The sequence below is a fragment of the Pistacia vera genome, unplaced genomic scaffold (assembly GCF_008641045.1).
Source record: "Pistacia vera cultivar Batoury unplaced genomic scaffold, PisVer_v2 Contig642, whole genome shotgun sequence".
Classification (NCBI taxonomy): Eukaryota; Viridiplantae; Streptophyta; class Magnoliopsida; order Sapindales; family Anacardiaceae; genus Pistacia; species Pistacia vera.
Window position 1 is genome coordinate 32,475 of NW_022196493.1, and position 17,981 is coordinate 50,455.

A 17,981-nucleotide genomic window follows, 5' to 3' on the forward strand; every position below is an offset into this window, starting at 1 on the left:
ACATGAACAATCCCCATAAACAAAATGAAGAGACCATGATTTTGACTTTGTATCACCACATTCTGGATAGATAGAATCTTTATCAGACTGGTTAGTAGAGAATTTAACAGAACATGATTTTGACTTTGTATCACCACATTCTGGATAGATAGAATCTTTATCAGACCATGAATGGTATCCATAAGCATCCTAATTAGCCAACTTCTTCTCTTCTGCCTTCTTTTCTACAGCCTAAAGTTTGAAATTAGTAAAAAAATATATAAGATTAAAAGAAAATAATCAAGATCTTTCTCACAATGTTAGATTAGAAAAAACCGAAGCCCAACAGTAAAACTTCCACTAGTGTGAAGAGTGAAAAATTGGTTAGTAGAGAATTTAATAAAGCTCACAGTATCAACAACACAAATATCAAAACCACTTCCCCAGCTCTTGTATAGATCATAAAAATAAAAGTAATATTTCCATAAGCTTCAAAATTAAGTTTCCCGATAAATGTGAAGCATCGAAATTTTTATAGCAACAAAATCCTCCTCAGCCCAAATTCATCCATCAAGACGCTCGTTCGAATACTTTTGTAACTCCAAAAACTCCTTTTTGCATGGGAAAAGCAGTATTTACAGTTGTCAAAATCAGCTAACTTCAACACTCAAGCTGAACATGAAAATTTTTACATCATTTAGATTTGGAATGCAAACCTGTAAAATATCAAGCATATGGGTCCTCTGAGCAACGAGAACGACGATGCGTAGAAACATAAAACTTCTGAAATAGTTGGTCCACAATTTCATCTTCACCATTAGCTTGATCAGGAAGTCAACTAAAACAACATTTTGGTTGGAAGTAAACAATGTAACAAGAAACTAAGGTAAATACAAATTGCAGACTCATAGAAGCAAAAAAAGTTTTTCTTATTCCCAGCAAATGACACAAATAGACTCCAAACACCCACATCCTTTGTCTACCCCAAACTGAGACAAAAAAAATAATTTAACCAGGTATTCACCTTCTTCAAAAGGTTCAGGCTCAATACCAAGATAGGGGTAAGAATGATTATATTACCTAGACACAAAAAGTAGATAAAAAGATTAAAAAATCAAGAGCACTGATATCCAATAAGGAGAGAAACAAAGTACATGAAGTGAGAAAAGTGAAAAGAGACACAATATCTGTCAGTTGTTCGAAATTTTAGTCAATTAATCTTTACTGATTTAATGATTAAAAACTTAAAATGTTATGCAATTGATTGCCTGTGTTTACCACGTCATATTGATCTTTAGGTTGGAACTTTGAAGTTCCAAATTAGCAAATTGCCATTAAATAGTCATCTGAAAAGAATACCTAACCAGGTTTTCACCTTCTTTAAATGGTTCAGACTCAATACCAGGAAAGGGGGAAGAATGGTTGTATACCTTAACACAGAAAGAAGATATAAGATTAAAAAATCAAGGTATTGATATCCAAAAAGGAGAGAAACAAGATGCATTAAGTGAGAATGATGAAAACAGACACAAGATAATATCAGTCAGCCAGCAAGAAGCATACCTATCAAAACAATAAAGCTTGATACGTGGTTCCTACACTGTATGAGTGCCACTCACAAAAACGCAATGGGATTCATCTTACATCACTGCCAAGGTAGTTTTCTAGGAGAACCCTTAGTGCAACAGCCAAAAAAACCTCTTTGCACCACAGTCCACATCATCGCCAATGGAAGACAAATCCGAATAGCAAAGTTAAGTAAATTATATATGCATAGGAATCCCAATTTTTAATGAAGTAGTCAACATTAACCATTCTATAAGGATGAAAGAAATTCCTGAAAATAAAACATGTATTAATGTATAAATTTCAACCAATATAACCAGACAAGAGTAGACTACCAATTAATTAAAAGCAATAAAAGGGGATACAAATCATTTCTATAATTAACTTATAGAGAAAACTTCTCTCAACTAACTTGAAGCATCCTATTTCATATTTCCTCAAAGGTATGCCCTCCCATAAGTAGAAAGGGATATGCAAAAAAATTCAACACAAAGTCAGCTTGGAAGTAGAAACTTACATTCTAAACATGAGACTGCCAAGAGTTCAACAATAAAGGAGTGAGCCACTGAAGCAAAATAATTTAGCAAATTAAAATTCTAGTGACAAATAATTGGACACTCTAAATCAAGTAATCTTCTCTAAGGTCCATAGCTACTTCAATATCAACAGCCTAAGTGATAGGGATGGGCGCGGGGCGGGGTCGGGGATCCCATTCCCCATACCCGTCCCCCACAACGGGAAAAATCCCTGCGAGAAAATTTCAAAAACCCTAAATTTAACTCCATCAAAGCCATCCCCACTACACCCAATTTCATTTCACCATTGCATCCACTCTTCACCACCGCACTCAATCTTTTTCAAACTTAGACCCAAACTCATAACAAATTAATTTTTATGCGTAAACCCAAACTTATAACAAATCATTTTTTATTGAATTCAAAACTTAAAAAAAAAAATGGTTGTTCTGTTGATATTCCGTCGGAATCCAACCAAGTGGTGGCCAGATCGTGGCCGCCCTATCTGGCTCTATAGCCAACTCGGGCAGATCAGAGCGCCACGACGGCACCTAGAGAGAGTGAATAGGGAGGAAGAAAGAAAAGAAAGGATAAGAAAGAGAAGAAAAAAGGAGAAAAGAGAGAAGAAAAAGATAAAAGATTTAGGGTTATAAGCAGACGGAGAATTTCCTGGTCCTTATCCCTGATTTTTTCGAGGAATCCCCGCCCTATTCGGGATAGGGAAGGGCGGGTCCCCAGCGGGGCGGGGGAAAGGACCATCTCTAATTATCACATATCATCAAGTATTACTACACAACTTAAGAGGAAAGATTTAAACCAATCACAAGCATGAAAAGATGAACCAATATATAAACATGAAAAGTAATACAGACCTTATCATTCGAGACTGAATTGAAGTCACCAGCCAAAAAAACTGAAGGTGCACACTCATATCTTTCTGACACCAATGTTTTAAATTGAGCTAAGCGTGATAATAGATACTTAGCTTGCACAAGTTTGACATCAACCAATTTTGGGTCCCTGGAGCAAAAATTACATATGTTACAACTAGAAGAAAAATTCAAAATAATGAAAGACCACAGAAAAGAAGATTACATCAATAAATATTAATAAAAAAATAATAGGTACAAATGAACAACTTACCAATAAAGGTGTGTATTTGCTACAATAACAACATGAAAAAATGGACCTTTGAGTCTAAATGCAGCCACAATTCCTACATAGTCGCATTTTAACCTTACATAAGCGTCATTAAGACCTCCACGATCCTCTAAAGTATTCTTTTTTAATGATGAACCTGAAGATAGATCATTCAGGAAATAAGCCACCAGTATACTAAGTCATAAACAGTGGAAAGACAATCTCATGTTCATACGGAAACAGAAAATCACGTTAAAATTCTCTTGAGCTTTTATGTCCTATTTACATCAATAAGATATAGATTTATAGTTATAAAAATTCTTTGAATGATCTACATAACAATTTAACATTAGTAAGCCCAAAAATGAAAAGAATTAACAGAACAAGTTACCGTTCTTTGGATCAGCATCTTCATTCTCTACAGCCAGAATATCATTTTGTTTATTACCACATGAAATATTTTCATCTTGTAGTGAGTTTACAAGAACATTGTGCTCTATTCTTTCCTCAACAAGCAATTCTACATTGAACAAATGACAACTCTTATACGTTAATATTTTCATTATGATTGAAAGAACACATAAGTTAGCAATTGTAATGGATTCCCAAGTGCACAAGACAGTGAAAAAGCTATTATTTTAGTATGTGGTAAATATAAGGGTGTATAACGCACCTTATGTCACAAATTTTGGTAGATAAACTTTCAAGTTTTGAATAGAGGGCCTTAGCATCTGCTTTTTTCAAATGACTCTTCAGCACAGGGCAAATGACTCTTCATTATAAAGTACTGACTAATGTTGTAGGTAAAGAAGGCACAGTTGCCAAAGGTTATGGTATACATTTAGTTCTAGTTAGAGCTTAAATACCGTTCCATATCAACTTAAGCATTTAGGTTGATTGGTTACTTCATATTTATCAATGCCAAGATAACCAGGTGATTTTGCATTTGAATCCCGATCCTTCATAATTAGATATATCATCCCTTTTGTTGATTTTCTGGTTTTGTTAGATTCACATGCCTTGAAAGTGGTATGGCACCATTAGAACTTAAAATAAATGTGCATCCTTTCCTTAAGCTTAAGTTTTTAAGTTTAGTAACTGACAGTCCAACTAGTTGCTATAGAAATCAAAATCAGGGCAGCCAACTATTTTAAATTGTTACTAATGATTCGTAATATTTTCGCTAAGACTGATTCCAACCCATCCCACCCATTTGAGCAATCCCAAGCAATATAGCCAACCAAGGTTTAGGAGTCAAGATATTTGAGTTCATTTCTAATTAGCACTCGTGAATAGTGATAGAATATGGATACTATGGCTGTTTTGGCTAAAATAAAATTTGTTTGAAATCAATAAAATATATTGGTTATAATTTTTAAGAACTTACAAGTATATTCCTATAAACATGGTTAAATTTTGCCAATTGGGCACATAACTCTTAAATAAGGCAACGTCTATCCTGAATCAAAAAGGAGAAAAGTCAGCATACCGGTTGTCCTTATAAAAAATTTCACACCCATCGCGCTTCTGCCCACTTTCTGAATATATATACTAGAATAACCGTCAGTCTTCAAATTTGCTTTGTAAAAGTCATTCCCATCTAATTCCTGGTAAGGTTCATAATATAAACCACAAAGACAATATATCTCATAAATGACTGTAAATAAAAGTTGAAACACATGCTTTATGCACCTGCACGAGATGATAATATGAAGGAACACAGTTTTTGTAAAGAAATTTAAAAATCACAGATTATGCAGGAAGAAATGGCCTAAAGCAACGGCAAACAGAACCCCCAATCCCACTGACATAATGTAAATGAAACCTGTATGCATAGGAAGTCGGCACCAAAGTTCTTCAGAACAGTTACATTGCTTTAACTGGTTCTTCCACCTGTGATGCACACAGATTATAAACATGAAAACTTGTGTATTACTTATTCAGTTTCAATATATAGTATAATGGACCTCAACCCTACTGCATGCAGAAAATATATGCTGATCTTTTAAGAATTTCAATAATTATGTCCTTCAGATACTAGTCTGCCAACTAGGCCAGCATAGATGACCAAACTAGTCTGCCAACTAGGCCAGCAATAGATGACCAGTCTGTAAACTAAGCAGATACAACACAAATCACATTAAAGTCAAACAAAAATTTTAGTCAAAAGTTCTAAAGCAGATGGCAGGCTAAGATACCTAATCTACAACAAAAGAGTGGATGAGTTATCAACCATAAACATCAGAAGCCCTTGACTTAAAACTCAAAAAGAAAAAGCGCCCTAATCATGTTATAGAAGGTCCTAATACAAATGAATAAAGAAAAGGAGGTTTCTTGAACGTCCAAAGAAATGTTTTTTAAGTATATGAAACATCAGAAGCCCTTGACTTCAAGTTCAAAAAAGAACCCTAATATGTTATAGAAGGTCCCAATATCAATGAATAATGAATAAAGTATAAGATGCCTAATTGTGACAAAGAGTAGACGAGTTATCAATCCATAAACATCAGAAGCCCTTGACTTAAAACTCAAAAAGAAAGTCTCCCTAATCATGTTATAGAAGGTCCTAATACAAGAATAAAGAAAAGGAGGTTTCTTGAAGCTCCAAAGAAAAGTTTTTTAAGTATATGAAACTCAGAAGCCTGCTGATTAAAGTTCAAAAAAGAACCCTAATCATGTTATAGAAGGTCCAATATCAGTGAATAAAGAAAACGAGGTTTCTTGAAGCTCTAAAGGATAGTTTTTTACAGTATATGGATACGAAATCCGGTTGGTGGTTTTGAAAAACAAATGTTGTCAATAAGCTTATTACAATGCATGATTAATGATTCAATTACAAATAATGACAACTATCTTTTGTCCTAGAGCTAAAAGGTGCGTCAAGGAGCATGGAACAAAAGGGATGGAACAAAATGTGAAGATTACATGAGGGAAGCAGATGGAGAGTGTGGAAAGAGAGAACTCTTCACATAAACCTCTGCATGTTAGAATCAAAGTAATAGCAGCCGCAGAAAATTGACATAATTCAAAAATTCATAACCAAGCACCAAAAAATTTTAATATCTCAAAACTAATCTATTGAATTCCATCATAGGTTAAGCTTATATACAAGTTAACCTTAATAGAAAAACTCAGATGAGCTCCAATCCAATAGAATACCAAATCCCTGTATTTCAAGTTGCAATGATGCAACCCAAGAAGAATTTCCCACCAAAGTTTCAATGCTTTTAGCACAACGTAAATATAGGTATCCTGAAGTCGTGTGCGGCCATGGTTTAAAAATAGAATGCTTTAACATCTTTATGCTCTTCAATCAAAGTGATATGGCACCAAACAAAAGCAACAACTTCCTAAAGTACACCATTAGATAATAAATAAGATGAAAGAAACTTGATAGGTTAAAAAATCACGACACATCACTTAAATTACTAACAATTGACAGCTGGTGTAAGGATCATACCTGTACTGAAATGATATAGGGACAAGACTGATATTGACACCTGAATAACAAATTTGAGAAATCATGCTAGGTAAGATTTTGAGTGTCATGATAGAGACAGTTAATGAAATCTCTTGTGTCGTCATAATGTTTCCTTTTTAGCCACAACCACATCCAGCAACTACAGAGTTGTTTCTACTTGAAGCTATGTCCAAACTTTTGCATCTTCTGTTTTGAAAGAGGGTAAAAGCAAACTTATAGTTGACTTTTGCTTTGCTCGGAGGGTACAAAGATTAAAAAAAAACCCAAAACCATGCATTGGATTTAATACATCCAAAAATAATTTTGGGTTTAAGGGAATTGTACCTCTAGACACCTAAGGCTCTGTCACTACAAGTAGTAACCTAGGGAGAGTTGAACCCCTTGCATCTTGTGAACCTAGTTATATATTTTAACACATGTCCTCATTTATGTGGTAAAACCAAATTAGTTGTCAACACACTGGAATACAAAATTATTTTGTAGTACAGCATCAGCGTACAATTAAAATGAGATGAAAACAACATTAATGACCATCGTTGCCCTGCACAATGCATGTTCCAAAACTGATAAACTGACAAACATGGTACTATTGAATAGCATCCCCATCGAATATAATGGCAAATCACAACAACAATTTTCGCAAATAATTTAAGTCATCATAACCAATGCACATCCTGAATCTTGATAAAATTGTAGCAAAAGGCAATATTGAAAGCCAAACATAATTTCCTAACCGTGCGCCTTCAGTCTCCAATAGCATTAAAATTCCTAAACTTGCGCGCCTAATTTTATATTTGGAGAAAGATAAAAGTAGATTAGGGTCCATGTGCTTTTTAAGAATCTTAAATCATGTAAATTATCAATCTTGAGAGTTCCGATTGGTAAGAGTTAGATTACTCAAGATTGAGGAGTGTTGCTGTTCAGCTGTAACAATAACGAAAATAATTATCTTAAGTAAAAACAAGGGTAGGGAAAATACACATCAAAGTGTCAATATCATGACAATAATACTAAAAAATATTTGCCGTGCATGATTGCAAATGATTTAACCGATAAATCAAAAAGTTGCATACCATTGCTTTTACTCCTCGAATGGATATCACCCCCTTCAACAGACATGAATTTTAGGCTTGCTAATGACAGCTTTGAGCTCACTCTTCTGCAACAAATTCTGCAGAATACCCAGCCTTCATCCAGCAACAAACTAGTAAAAACCCACTGGACCCACATCAGAAAATGAGCTAATGAAGACATAAATTAAAGTTGGCTAAGCAAATGAGCAAGAAGAAAGATCATAAACATGGAGATATCTTTCACATAGCATTCTTTTAGCAAGTATATCATCAAAGTAATGGTGGAGAGCCTCCAATGTCTCCAATTACAACATTGGAAAGAATACTGAAAGAAGAAAGAAGGTTTAAGTCTTACAGAGTATTGACCAACTAAGATGCTCTGCAGTGCACACCTGGGAACAGACAAAGCCAGAAAAAAGGTCACAAAGATGGTGATATTCATCATATGAACTAGTTTGTTACTCCTAACACATAGTCCATAGAACACCAAACTTACCAAATTACCAAAATTGGTTTCATTCGAATTCAAGCTTCTTGCCTCAGATGACTTCCTGGTCAGTACTTGCATAATAATTAGACTTCAGTAACACAAGTGAAACATGTGAAAGTTCATTCCAATATTATCCTAACAGTCTCTATCCAAGAAAATGTTTATTGCTTTCACGATTCCAACTCATTTGCACATTTATCTGGAATATTTTTTTTTTTTCTTCAACATACTGGTCAAGATAACTTGATCTGGACTAGCAGCAAACAAACATTAATATTTGGAAACTTAATGGTAATGGCCATTTCAGGAGGCTAAATTGTCTAAACTATAACTCACTCTTTCTTTGTTGGACATGATAGTGTTAATTCGTTATTAAAATTTTATAAAAGGGATTCTCACCATTTTTAATCCAATCTTTTAGGAATTTGATTTTAACTTTCCAGACAACCTCTTTTTTCGTTTCCATAAATAGCCAATAGTACAAATATTCAAACTTTTCTTTACTTTCTAATCATCAAGTAAGAACTTTTTGCATATTATAACCCATTAAATGAGATAAGTATGAAGCAATATTATTCTTAGTTAAAAAATAAATAAATAAATAATAATAATAATAACTAAAAGAACATGTATGTGACACTTAAGCATACCCATATGATAAGCAGCCCGTTCGGTAGGGAACCCAAAGTCATATTAGTTAGATGTAAACTGTTGGGAAAAGGTCTGAAAGGTTATAAGCCTGAACTGATGAACCCAAAGAACTATTTGAAAATTTAGGATTATTAATTTCAGATAGCATATGAACTTTATTGGTTCCAGATAAAACAAATGAAGAGACTAAATTTCAAAAAGTATCATACCCTTTCAAAGAGTTTTAAAATTGAAAAGAAAATTGCAATTGACAAAAAATGTGTATAAGAAAATCCGACCTTTAGTCACCAGAAATCACCACATGAACATTTACCATCTCGGAAGTGGTGGAATCTAATGTTATCTCTCACAATAATCTCACTCCCTGTGACTTGAGATGCACCACACATAACACGTGGCAATCTTCGCATATTCTCATGTTCTTCATAATTCTTATGATGCAGCCAGCACTTGTTGTGAGCACTCCAAATGCCAATGCCAACTTCTCACTGTGAGTCATTAATATAATCTTCTTCTCCTCATCAGCTACATCATAAGGAACAGAACTGAGTTTTGGCTGGTATCCATGAGCCTTTAATCTGTTCAAAATTTCCTCCAACACCTGCTTAATCTCACTAGATCTTGAATGCGTCAAGTCACCGGCGCAAGGAACTCATGAATTACTCCTTTCCTTTGTTTCCTTCCACCCAACTAAATCCAGGATTCTTTTTAAGACCCTTCTTTTTCTCAGCCATTTCATCAAACACCTTACGCCCACAATCAAAAAACCCGCATTATACATACATATCAATCAAGGTATTACTGGCATATAGATGAGACACAAAAGCTCCAACCAAAATCGTCTGAGCATGCAACTGCCTACCCAAATTCACATCAAGAATCTCACGAATGAGAGCAGAGGTTTCTATATTTCACCGATTCAAATTGGGGGAGAATAGGGTTTGTTTGGGTTTTAGTTTGGAGAAGAAGAAAAGAGCCGTTGGAGTGACTATTGAGGTGTGCAGTACAAGTTCCTTTTATAATGGAGGAAGTGAAGTTTGGGTTATCAAATTCAACGGCTATTTTTAGAAGTGGAGGAAATTTTCATGAATCTGACACTTAATGTTGCAAATAACAATAATTTGATAACACCGTATTGTACAGCTACAGCACGACATGAACATGAACCCAAACCTGAGCTAGGTTGAGTTTGAGATTTCAACCCGTTGGACCTTGCCAGAGCACACCCCAAGTTGGCTTGTGTTTGGCACTGTCCATTCATGTGTCCTTTTTATTTTTTTAAATTTAATTTTATATTAAATTACGTATATTAAAATTATATTTATTTATAATTTTCTTATATATAGTATATACTAATTTGAGTATTACCTTGTATCTTTAAATCACTTAATTACGCATAAGCTTGTATGATTTATGAGAAAATTATTTAAATCAACCCTTTCTTAACTTGAAATAAGTTTGAAAATTTTATAAATATAAAAAAAGTATTTGAAATAGTAAAAAAAATATTATAAAATGTCAAGAACTGGGAATCAAGAAATAAAATATAATCGTATTTTTAATAACATTGTGCAGTAAAAAAGTTTTTTAAATTTTAGCAATCACATTTTTTACACTTGTCCACACGAAATGTTTGATGTTATTTCAGCATTTATCGTTCATGAATTTCACTAGAGTAACATACAGCAAAACCTCTTTGTAGTCATAATAGTGGGGACTAACTAATTTTATTACTATAAAGAAGTTATAACTTAATGGAGGTGTAGTTACAAAAATTATAGTTTTAATTTCTTATTTTATAATTCATGTTTTAGTAATACAGTACTACAGTATTAAAATTTTAATTCAACGCTTCAATTGCCTATTTTTTTAAACGGATAAAAGATCGTTTTTTAGAACCAGGAAAAATAAGTGTCATTGATGGAACTGTAAATGCAGTTGATGCATGGTCAATTGATGTAAAGCCACAGACAATTGCCAATGGTTTTAAGTACTGCAAAATTAGGACCACTAATGTCAATGAATTGTAAGTTACAAATGAAGTGGATAAGGAGAATAAAAGAGTCACTATATAACAGATTTGAGAATTTCATTACACTAATTGAATGGATATTAATGTCTTCTTCGATTATCCAAATGACCAACAAATCGTGTATGTTTTAACCAAAGGAGAAATCATTATTGCAATTGGACAAGAAAAGAAAGGAAATAATCCTAAGGATAATGGTACGGAAATACAAAAAGTCTTGTGTCATGAAACTCTAAACATACTTGAGAAACTAAAAATATTTTGGCTTCAACAAGAAGGTATCCATACTAACAAGCTATTACGTATTCGTAAGGTAAAAGATGTGATAACAACTCTAAAGCATAAATCATTGTCCCAAACAATTTTAAATAAATATTTTATTTCATTTTAAACTTTTAATTTTACATAGTAATATTTTTCTGTAATATACAGATAAATATTACTATGTAGAGACAACTTTCCTTAAGGTAAGAATTAGAAAAATTATAACTTATTACAATATAGAGTTTATTCTTATTTATAACTATTCCAAATTGAGACTAGAATTTTTTATAACTATGTAGAATTTATTTCTATATAAAGCATCACTATAGAGATGTTTTACTGTAATCAAATATAGCAACAAATATCATTATAGACGAACCCAACTATTGATGCATGAGTGTTGGTGACCCCGGTCCTTTTTTTTTTTTTTTTTGTTATTTTGGTTTAGTTTTTATTTTTCTTTTTCTTTTTTGACCATCTTATATTTGTATTAACGTTTTTTTAATTGACTCAACTTATTTACTTTTCTTCTATTTTGTATTATATTATTTTTAAATTTGCCTCTCTAAAGTTAATTCCTAGGTCCAACCTTGTATTTAGGGGTGGAAAAAAAAACCCGAAAACTCAATCGGATCGAAAATTCGGTTTTTTTGAAATTCGGTTCGGTTTTATAAAAAAACAGAATGTTCGATTTGGTTTCAGTTTTTTGGTTAAATGAATTCCGGTTACTCGGAAACCGGTTTTTGAATCGAATTTTTAAACAAATTTGAAATTATGCATTTTGGGTTTTTGACTTTGGAATCCCTAAGTAAGAGTGTAAGACCCTAACTGGCTAACTCTCAATCACTCACTCACTCAGTCTCTCACTCTCACTCTCACTCTCTGTCTCTCTCGACTCTCTCTAAGACTCTCTATTCTCACGCGATCAAGCCTCACTGCCTTAGGCTCTCAGCCACACAAAATCACAAATTTCTCAGTTCTCACGTCGCCAATCTTTGCTCACCAGACGGCAGACACCGTCACACCACTCCACCAGGCAGTTGCAGACTTGCAGTCACCACTTACCATTCTTCTTTCTCTCAGTCACCGAAAAGCTCACCAGTCACCAATCTTTGCTCACGCCGCCGATCTTTGCTCACCAGACAGTAGACAACAGACACTAGGCAGCCGCAGTTGCAGATTTGCAATCACCAACTCACCATTTTTCTTTCTCTCAGTCACCGAAAAGCTCACCAGTTAGTGCAGTCATTGATCTTTGCTCACTAGTCGGCAGACGGCAGACACCAGGCAACCGCAGTTGCAGATTTGCAGTCACCAACTCACCATTCTTTTTCTCAGTCACCGAAATGCCATGAATTCAAATTATTCAATTGCAATTTTAAATTATTCAAGTGTAAAAAAAGCCTGGAAAAATAAAAAAAAAGGGGCCAAAGTGGTTTGACGAAATTGGGCCGAAAAAATCTTGAAATCCAGCCCATTATAATTAACCGATTTGAAATCGGTTAACCGAACCGACTTCTCGCTTGGTTATAAACCGGTTTATAATCAAAACCGGACCGGTTTCGATTCAATTTTATTTAGAGACCGAAAACCGGTTTGGTTCAAATTACCGGTTAACCGGTTTTTTCCACCCCTAGTTGTATCATGTAACGGAGTTTTGAACCAGACTCTTCAACAAACAAAAAAGATAAATGAGCAAATAAAATTATAAAAGGCCAATTGTAAAGAGAAAATATAGGAAAAAATAAGAATTAAAGATGATTAAGAAGACCCGTCTATTTCAATCCTATAATCAAATATGATTATAAGATGTGACTATCAAATCACAAGCATTTAAGAAAATTCTTCTTGCCAAGAGTTGACAAAAATATAATTTGAATTCTTCAAATACATAAGATGCAATATCTGTTAGTCAAATTTATGTATTTTTTCAGAAAATTATTAGTTTAGAATGGGCACTTGTTATAATAATTAATGCATCATTGCCATTGTCTACTCTTCAGGTTGCTTCGTTGTGGAAAAGCTGCAAACTTAGATTGGTAAATTATCCGAGGCTAGACCTTAAATGTGGCAGCTTTAGGCAAGATGAAGAAGACCTTATCATTAAGCTACACGCACTTCTTGGGAACAGGTAAAAGAAAGGTTGAATATTGTTTATTTCTCGAAAATGTCGTAATTAATTTCTGTAGTTCTGTCAGTAATTGGTTAGAGCTTCGTTAGCATCCTTCAATGTTATTCATATATATGATTAATTAGAAATTGATACATGTAACCGAATCAACTTAACTGATTTTTTTTTTATATAAATGAAGTCCAAAAAATTGGAATTGTTTAACAAATAGACTCCAACTTCAAATTATCAAAACTTCTATTTCATCCTAAAAATCTTATAAAATTAGGATCAATTTGTTTTACTCCTGTAATCTGTAATTGAGATTAATATTGTTTTCTCATACTCTAATTTAAAACCTTATGATATATATTAAAACATTTTGATTGTGCCACATTATTTCAGGATTTATCATTTATGAATCTCGCTAGAGTCACATAGACCCAATTATTGATGCATATTGCCTGGTGACCCCACTCAATTTTTTTTCCATAAATTTGTTTTAGTTTTTTTTTTTTCTTTGACCATCTTGTATTTTTACTAATGTTTCTGTATTTGACTCAACTCATTTGCTTTTCTCATATCTTATATTATATTATTTTAAAATTCCCACCCCCCCAAACAAAAGTTAATTCTAAGTCCAATCCTGTATCCTATAATAAGTTTTGATTCAGGCTCTTTAGCAGACAAAAAAGATAAATGAGCAAATAAAATTATAGAAGGCCAATTATAAAGAGAAAATATAGGAAGAATAAAAATTAAAGATACCATCTCTGTTGGTCAAATTTATGTATTTTCTGTGACTCTCATCTCCAGATAAAGTATTCAAGACCCTTCTCAATGATCCAATCATAAGTCCTACTTCTACATGCCCTTAGGAGGGGTATTGTCTGGAACCTTTCATTGTCTACTTCCATAGACGCTATTTAATCACTAGCATCAATTTCAGGAATCCAATGCAAAGCCCCTATAGCTAAAATAGGTTTGTATCCAAACCAACCAACGAGTCCGAAAGAAGGTCCATTCACCTCTCTCCAAAACCGTGTCCCAAGTTTTAAAATCTCACAACTGAATAACTGATATATCTCAAACTATCTCGAAACAAGTGCACCACTTTGTATTCACCAGTAGCTTCACTGGGCGCAAATCCATAGGATTCATCATGGGGAGGACATAAGATACCTACAGGAAGTGCAACCATCTTTCATGTCATTGTTTATGATACCGTACCACCATTTACAAACGAACCTTGTACTTGAAAGTGATTGAAGAGGAAGTCGAATAAGGATATTTGAGATGCAATCTTTATGAAAATAAGGGACTCCAATTTCTTGTTTCTTTTGTTCTTCCTCAACCTTCTTTGACAATGCTCTCTCCTATACCAATCTTAATAAGTTTGTATCATTGTTCCCCTTTGATCTAGCCATTATGCCTTGGTAATCCTAGCTTAAATACCTTTCCAAAATCAATGAATTAATTGGACCAAGATATTGAAGTTTTTGGGCCTTTTGGGCTTTGTATTTTTAGGAAAAAAATTGAACTGATTGGGCCAGGATATTGAAGCTTTTGGGCCTCTGGGCTTAGACTTGGATTGTGTCACACCTTATTAGCTTTGTATTTTTGAAAAAAAAAAAAATGAATTGATTGGGCCAAGATATTGATGCTTTTGGGCCTCTAGGTTTAGGTTTGGATTGTGGGCCTTTCCACACAGAGGGGGTCGTAAGGAAATAGGAATTTCTCCATTATTCGTACCCTTGCCTTACCCATTCCTCATAAATTTTCGAGGAATGGGATTCCCTGGGGAGCATTGCCTTGGAATGCCTATTCCCCCAAAATTTTGCTTAAGTAAATGGTGGAATGGGAGTCCACTGTCCATTCCACCTAAGTAAACATGTCATTGAGTGTCAAAGAATAGCTTGTAAGATCATTTGGTGCTGAAGCACTTGGGTAATGATTCTAAATTATTTTGTGTTTTAATCCAAAAGTAAAGTGTAGATTAGAGTTGTGCATGGTTCGGTTTAGTTCAAGCTTTCCCAAACAAGACCAAATGAAATCATTTTAGTTTGACAAAGTTAAACCAAAACCAACCTATTGATTTCATAAATCCAAATTAAATCGAACAAAATTAAATCAGTTCTGCTAGGTTTGATTAACTATTTTGATGATTTGATATATAATTAAAAAAAAACCCATAAAAGAAGAATAAAAATTAGTATTTGAAAATATACCAAAATTAACGTAAAGGATAACTCTATGAAGCATTATTGTGAAAATGCTAAAGGATTGACAAAATATATATAAAACATATGTGTATAAAAAATTCAATTTAATGTCAGTGATATTATAAGGATACCGGGACCTTGTAGTATGCGAGCAAAAAAAAAAATTTAACTGATTTGGTGTACTCCATTTTCCATATTAGTTGATTAGTTACTTAATAATTTTGAAAAAGATTAGTAGAAAATGTGGAGAGGGCGAGCTTGAGGCAAGTAAGGGGCTTTTGATTTTAGTTGAATTGCACCAAGAAAGTCTCACAACAATCGTTTGACTGAGTGGAACGGTAAAATTTTACAATTCCCGCAAACGAAAGAATACATTTCATTGACTGATCGAATCATGCATACAACTTGGCATCAAAAGTTTGATGAGTTGGCAGTCTTTGCGGTAGACATGTTTGAAATACGCTTAAGCTTTACGAGTAAGGGATATTTAATACTTTATGAATGAAAAAGATGATTCAATTCTAAGCGATCTCATAAAGAGAAAAATAAAATAAACCTTTAAAACCCCAAGGGATTGGTCTGGTGGTCAAGAACATTTGCTCCATTCATTAACTTTCTGAGTTTAAATCACTTTAAGGTCACTTACTTATTTGTGACTTACTTAGACCATCAGGCTTGTAGGGTATTCAATGGGCTCTAATGATTAGTTGAGATATGCATTCGAATACCCTCGTTATCAAAAAATAAACCTTTAAGTACAATCTCTACAAACAAACATACCCTAATTGACTACAAGAGGTAAATCAAACCGTGCGCTTCGTACGCCAATTATCTTGGGTCTAGTATTGCTACGTTCAGATGTAATAGGTCCTTTCTTTCCAATGTATTTGAGATCAATATTAGCAAGTGTTAGGGCCAAAAATCGTCCTTGGCCCAAATAGGGAAACGGGACGGACAATGAGGAAAAGACCAGGCCCAATCCCGATGCAGCCCAATCCAAAACTCACCGGATTAGGCCCATTTGATACGAGGTATAGTCGGCCCAAACCGTCCAGACACAAGCCTCCTAGTCCTAGTTCACTTCCTGGATCTATGAACGAATTCAAAGCCCATGGTCACCTACAGATCACATTCCTATTCGAACATTGGTAAAGTAGCCCACTACAACCCCAACTCCTCCAAGGTCCGTGTCAGAGTCATACTTGGACTCTTTTTCATGCAGGGATAAGCGGATCAAATGATATATCTCTGGAGGAAACAGATTGCTACGAGAATTCCCAATCCCACCAGGAGTGGGAGACCAGACAGTTATTATTTAAACAGAGGCCATCCCTCTCACAAAGGAGGACACTACACCTACAGACCCCGGAGTTCTAGCTTGAAAACTTCACATCACAACCGTAGTCACAGTCCCCGACTAGACTTCTGGTAACCTCTCTACTCCCTAGGCCTCACTAAATCAGCCTTTCAGCCTTGCTGACTTGAGCGTCAGAGTGCCTATGGCAAACACCACCTCGGTGTTTTCCGTCGCTTCACATGTGTTTCTTTACGTGTGCAGGTACAGCAGATTGCTAGTGGCCTCAACCTCACGGGATCAGTCCCTCATTCCGTATAGGTATATTTTTAAGTCTACAGTTTGGCGTCCACCGTGGGGCCTCTAGCAATCATTCGGTTCAATAAACCCTGCTACGTAAAGGAACTTTCCATGGCTGACAACTCGGATAACGCTAACCCCAGCCTCGAGGCCAAACTGGAAGCTCTGATTGCTCTCATGCAGCAGAACTTAGATAAGGTGGCTGCACTGGAAGCTGAGAACACTACCATCTAGACTGAAAACGCCTCCATAAGGGCTGAAAACTAGTCTCTGAAAGCGAAGGTAAGTCGGTTTTATGACCTTGAGCTTTTGCCTTCTCAGGTACCACGCAATCGATTTCGGGCATCAGTTCCATCTATGCAACCTCTCCAAACCCCAGAGCCCAGATCTGTGGCCTCAGATAAAAGGTCGTGTCAACTATGTTCGTCAGTGGTCAACGATTCGGTCCTGACCCATGGAGAAAAAGAATTGCCAACTGAACCCCGCTCGGCTAAACCATCACAAGATCAAGGTGTCCAAGTGATAGAAACCCCACTCCAACAAAAACCACCCATCCTAGCCATCCCACCTCACCTCCAGTCAACCATACCTACACAAAACCCATTCAGCTTGGCTCAACCTCGTGGGTCGAACGAGCACCCACATCAAACCATCCCGCTCGAGTCCATCCATCCTGACGGACCGAGCGAGTACCAAACAACCCTCTTGACTATCCATTTAGGGCGAAACACTCGATTAGTTACAATGAGAGTCATCCAACCAGAGGGAGTGAACAGTGATCCAAGCTACCAGACGATACATGAAGGAATGATCCATTAGGCTACACCATGCGAAATGGCCCAACAAAAATTGCCGAATGCGATGGCC

The 17,981-nt window shown here is 35.0% G+C and overlaps 1 pseudogene; it reads right to left on the bottom strand.

Annotated features, from left to right (window-relative positions):
• Positions 1-1,795: 1,795 nt before the first annotated feature.
• Positions 1,796-9,629, bottom strand: LOC116111526 (annotated as a pseudogene).
• Between the last annotated feature and the right edge of the window lie 8,352 nt (positions 9,630-17,981).